The sequence below is a fragment of the Lactuca sativa genome, chromosome 2 (genome assembly GCF_002870075.4).
Source record: "Lactuca sativa cultivar Salinas chromosome 2, Lsat_Salinas_v11, whole genome shotgun sequence".
In the NCBI taxonomy this organism is placed as follows: domain Eukaryota; kingdom Viridiplantae; phylum Streptophyta; class Magnoliopsida; order Asterales; family Asteraceae; genus Lactuca; species Lactuca sativa.
The window spans coordinates 41,811,749-41,817,931 of record NC_056624.2 but is presented as its reverse complement, the minus strand read 5'-3'; positions in this window follow the sequence as shown (position 1 = coordinate 41,817,931).

Below are 6,183 nucleotides of genomic sequence, written 5' to 3'. Positions count from 1 at the left end.
ACCTTAGAAGTCATCAAATTCGAGATCTACCAAGGAAAGGTGCTAAGGCCGAAAATCACTTCATTTTCTTCCATCTTTTCTTCCAAAAACCGAAAGCTTCAAACAAGGTGAGCTTCATACCCCCTATTTTCTGTTTTTATGAGTTTTGTGGGGGGGGGGGGGGAATACAAGTGAAAGTGTAGATCTATATGTGTTTGTATGCCTTGTATGATTTCCATGCTTACATGTATGCTTTTGTGTGCTATAATGTTGGATCTAGCCATAAAACCCCTCAAAACCGAGATATATCTTATGTTAAATGATTTTAGCATCAAATGTATTTCTACATACAAAGTGTTTCAAGAAAAATAGCTAAGTGGTTTAGTAACAATTTTCTTTAGGCTAAAAACACAAATTTTGGGCCTAAAATGTGAAAAATACAAAATTAAGGGCCCAAATTGACATTTCACGAATTCTGATGGATGAAGTGTGTCAAAACAGTTTCAATAAAACAATTTCTGGAAATATACTCATTTAGAGGATTAAAAACATAAATTGCAAGCTTAATGGGCTAAAAATGACAATTTCGGCCCAATGAGGCCCATTATGCGAATTTTTCTGTTTTGGAGGGCCAAAACTGTGATTTTCTGTAAAACAGTGGACCATAAGTGATCCAAGTCCTTTTCAAAGGTTTAAAATGCTCTTAAAATTTAAAAAGGACCAAAGTTGCAAAAATTTTACAATTTGGGCCAAAATTGTCAAAATTGCGAAAAGAAGGGTTATAACCGAGAAAACTGAAATTTCAGGGACTTAAGCTGTTTTCTATGAAAAATATGCTGGAAAATATTTATTTCAATAATTTTTGGTGTTAAAATGTCAAGAAAATTGATTTAAGGACCAAACCGGAAAGTATTTAAATAAAGGGTTGAAAAAGTAAATTTTACAAACAAGGAGGGGCTGAAAACAGAAAATTTTCAAGACTAATTCAATACATGCAATTTGACCAAATAATGGTACCACGACTATCGACAAAATACAATACATTACAACACCAAAAGTCGTTGTTAAACGAATTGGTTCGGTCTCGAACCAATAAAAATCCGAAACTACTAACACGACGACACTATGATACTACAACACTACGATTCATACAAATAACGATTTGGAATTCATTATACATGCGAATGTGCACAGACGTCTACGCACTATCTTTGGGCCCCACAAGTGTAAAATCTTGTTCGTTGAGCCTAGCTAGCCCAACGACCTGATCTTAAGGCCCGAAGACTTCAATCTTACGAAGTGTTGGGTTTTACCGATCCGACACGACGTAACCGGACTTTTAATGGCTTGTATGCTACTGGTCCCCAAGGGTCCTTTGGTGTCGCTAGCAGAGTCTACCTTTTATGCGAGGCGGGTCTGGGACCCCTCGTACCTTTTTATCCCCAACCGGCTAATGGAGTCATCGAGGCCTTCGTGTCCTCTTTCTCTTCGGATGTGGGACTACACGTAGTCAGGGCGGTTGGATAACGTGATTAGTACGGACGACGCCTACGGGATCGTTAGTATTGCTATAGACTAGTCGTTTGTGTAACGCGTGTTTGTAGCGGATAATCATGCTCAAAAATAATCCAATGTCGCCTGGTAATGTTAACTTCATGCGTTGCAATGGTTTCAAAGTAAATTCATGGAATTCAAAGAATTAGGAAAACATCGGGTTTTCCTAGGGTTTTCAATACATACAGATTCGAAATACATACAACTTCAATAAACAATTTTTACAAGTATAGAAACAAACAAGCATACTTATGGATCTTCACAAACGTTTTCAAAAGCTTCTCTTTTCAGAAAATATCGGATTTTCTGGCGATTTTCAAACGATACGAAACATTGTTTTTCAAATACAACTTATGAACTCACAAACATTTCATATGTTGACGTTTTCCAAAATACTTGTATTCTCAGGGAACCAGTGAATCAAAGGAAATCGTATTCAGTGATGGCTTGCCGTTTATTAATGTACGAATCGAACAATTTATTTTGGGAATGTAATGTTTAAACAATGTACTTCATGTAAACTTTACTGGTTGTACTGTATTAATGCATGGTGACGAATGTTGTTATGTTTCATATATATACAATGTTATGGTATTCAATTGAGTCACGGCAGCCCCGAACGTTTCCGCCGCCTGGTTTGGGGGTGTGACACTAGGCCCCAGATGTACCTTTCAATCTTCCTGTCTTCCGGGGTCACCATTCCTGGGCAAAGGTTTGCAAGGTCATTGAATCGAGAGGTGTAGGCAGCTACTTCTGATCCTTTCATGACAAGGTTCCAAAGCTCTTGCTCTAGAGCCTGTATCTTCTGTCGGGGACAATACTCCTTGGTCATTAGTTGCTTCAGTGATTCCCAGCCCATGGCATAAGCTTTAGCGATTCCCATGGACTTCTCATGGTTATTCCACCAAGTTAAGGCGGAGTCCATCAACGTGTAGGTAGCGTACTTAACCCTACAGTCATCGGGGCAAGCACTGATGTGGAAGACAGCCTCAGTCTTTTCCATCCAACGGGATAACCCAACAGCTCCTTCAGTGCCGTAGAAGGGTCGAGGTTTGCAGCTCATGAAATCCTTATAGGAGCAGTGTCTGGTATTGCTTTGGTGAGTTGCGGTAGTGCCACTTCCACTATTTCCAGTGTTTCCATTTCGGGCTACTTCGTATGCTGCCGAAGCCGTAGCAATTCCTTGTGCGAGCATGTTCTACATCATGGTGGAATTCATTTGGAATGTTTGGTTTACATTTGTTACTTCTGGGTCTCCTCCCTGGTTTGGCGTTTCCACTGATGTTTGAGTTATTGGTGGGGTTCTCCTCGGGTTGCCTCAGGGATTTGGCGGTGGACGAACTCCCGGTTGCTTTCGTGGGGCCATCTCCTAATATGTTTAAAATGGACATGTTAAGTTTTGTTAATACTATAAAGTCCTAATAAGTATGCATGGGATGCAGTTTATGATATAGTTTGCTTGTGAAATCCTATAAATTATAAGAAAAAGAGGATTGATTTAGAAATCCTCTAGATTTCCAAATGATAAGGAAAAGGTGCTTGGTTTAGAAATCCTCTAGATTTCTAAAGGATAGAAAGGGGACCTTAATTGCTAATGAATTGTAAGTGTTTTAAAATGTATGTATGGATTCTAAGGTACTAGGTTGCTGTAGCGAATCTAGAGAACATCCTTCAATCTCTAAAACATTCAACCGTTGTAGTCTGTCAGACTCCTTGCTCAGGGTTGGTTGTGCACCGGCCTGACCATAAATAACATAGGTGCGCATTCCAGGTTTGTTTATGGTATGACTTATGTACGGTACTAACCCTAATTGAGGCGTCTGACCTAAAGGGTTGAGTTGGTAGTTTTAGTTGAAGGGATGTTAAAATTTTATTAAGTGTTCTCATCGTGGGCCAGAGTATATATAAACTCTTATATATTATGGTTGGTGGGGTTTGTAGTATTATTAAATTTTGTTTGTTCTTCCCGAATACCGAGCACAGACGATGGCCGGACATCAAACGGCATAAGTAGTCGAGAAATAATGTTATTATTAATAATACTTTTATTAGAAGCTAGTCTGCTATAGTTGTGTTCCTCTTTTGAGGATACGAGTTCTCTATAGCCAATTTAGCTCTGATACCATTCTGTCACACCCCCGGCCAAGGCGGAACACGCCGGGAGCGGGACTAAGTTCATGGATCACAGATAAACTGAATATATAGCACAAGTACAATGATAAACAAAATAGCATTTGTATTCCATCATTAAGTTTGGATACATGGTTCTTACAGATAATAATAGTACAGTAGTTGCCTTTAACAGATAAGCAAATAACAGGAACAAGCTAGCTAGGTCGTCTGCAATCCACAACTAATCTTCTTCCTGAAAGCCTGTCTGATGATCCCCTAAGAATACATGTAAGTTTGAAAGTCAACACAAAGGTTGGTAAGTGTCACAGGTTTTCTGCTAACACAGTAATACTTTTAGTAAGTCTAAAAAGTATTATCTTTGTATGTATAACAACAGTTAAACAGTGTTTGCAATGAGTCTTTAAAAGCCAAAATGTATAGTTTGTATAAGTAAACCCATACGTAAAACTGTGTTTGTAATGAATCTTTGAAAGCCAAAATGTTATGTTTCATAAGTAATTCCATACTTAAAATTGTGTTTGTAATGAATCTTTGAAGCCAAAACGTTATGTTCCATAAGTAATTCCATACTTAAAATTGTGTTTGAAAGAAACCAAATCCATGGTTGTACGGGTAACGAATAAAGTTTTCTGCCAAGGTTGTACTTCACAACTGCAAATACGGATAAACAAACATACGGATATACACATACAATTATCTGCCAAGGTTGAACTTAACAACCGCAGATACGGATAAACAACAAGTATATTTTGATAATCATACATATAAAGTGTACGATACTTGTTTAAACAGTTGACAAAACTTAGTATAGTGTACACAAGCACATGTATGAGTCTACGATACAAGTTCTATAACTTGTATAAACGTATAAACCTATGTATTTTTGTCATAAACAGACATACGAATATACGGATGAAGTTAAGGTTGAACTTAACAACCACAGATACGGATAAACAGGTAATTGACAAGTATATTTGATAAGTGTACACATTGAAGAGTACAATACTTGTATAACTATATAAACTTATATGTTTCTATGTATGTATGAGGTATAATTAGACTACCAAGTTGATAACCGGCTATACAGTTTTAGCATAATTTTTGTCGGAACGTATATGGTATTTTTATTAATCGTATTATCTTAACAAAATAACATATAAAAGTATTGAGGTTTAAAACGATTTTGTTTACTTAACATGTAAGCGTTTAAACAATTATTTCTAAAACTGGTAAAGTATTTACACAAAACAATGATATTTTTTTGTGTATTTTGTATGATAAATATTACTTAGTATACGTACCGTAAGTAGTAGCGTGATAAATAATATTTTTGTGTGAATTATATTGCATAAAAACGGCAGTGTTGTTTGTTTAAACAAAGTATTTAGAAAATAGATATATACTAGATATACAAGTACTACATGTATTCCCCCCGAAAATATGTAAAAGTGGGGCCGTAACACTCACCTTAAAGGGTGGTTGATGATTTGTTTCGAGTATTTGATGCGAGAAACCGAGAAGTGTCGCTTTGATAACGAACCGTCAAGATTTATTTAGTTTCAGCGGCAGCAAAAAAAAAATAAACAGGAGGTGGCGATGGGTGGCAGCGTGGTGGCTGACTTCGTGTCTCTTCCTCCTTTTGATCTGGAAAACAGTGAGGTAAGGAGGCTAGGTATGTGTTCATGAACAAGGGGTTATAAGGAGGGTTAAGGTAGTAGAATGATGGTGAATTGGTGGTGTTAGGATGGTGGTTTTTGGGTGTTCTTGGTGGTAAACCGGGAAAGAGATGGAAGGTGGTTTTAGAGAGAGACAGGGACGTTTTAGAGGAAGAGAAGATAGCTGGAAGTTTTGTGAGGAAGATGAGGATCCAAGGCTCCCTTTTATAGCCATGAACACACACATACACTCTCATATGATCCATACCTTCTATCAAATCACAACCCATGCTTTGTACCATTTAGAAAGAGTGTAAGCAAGATGATAGAGTATAGGATGAAGGAAGAATACGTGGGTAAGGGGTGAGAATGAGCTGGATATTTTGGTTCGTACAAGCCTAGTGGGTCCCACATTGGGTTGTATGTTCATTCATTAATTGCTCAAAAACACACAAAATCGGGTGCATCGGGATCCGTGCGTCGAGAATATTTTTAGAAAATACCTTTAGATAGAGTTTAATTCAAGGATTCCAAAACATTAAACAGATTAATTTTTGGAGTTACGGAACTCCGGGAAATCGCATTTAAAGTTTTGCATTTAAACGGCTCGCGGTGTCCGTTTTCGCGACTTTTGTGAATATTTTCGTAAAAATTATTTCGAGTGTGAAATTAAATAATAGACTATAGTCTAAGTCCGAAAACGCCCTCGGAAATCCCGTCGGCAAAGTGTAAGTGCCTCAACGGATCGATTCGGTTTTACGCGGTTAAAGAAAAACAGTGTTTTACTGTCTGTTTTCTTAAAACTGTCGTATCTTTTGCATACGAACTCCGTTTTAGACATTCTTTATATTTTCGGAAATAG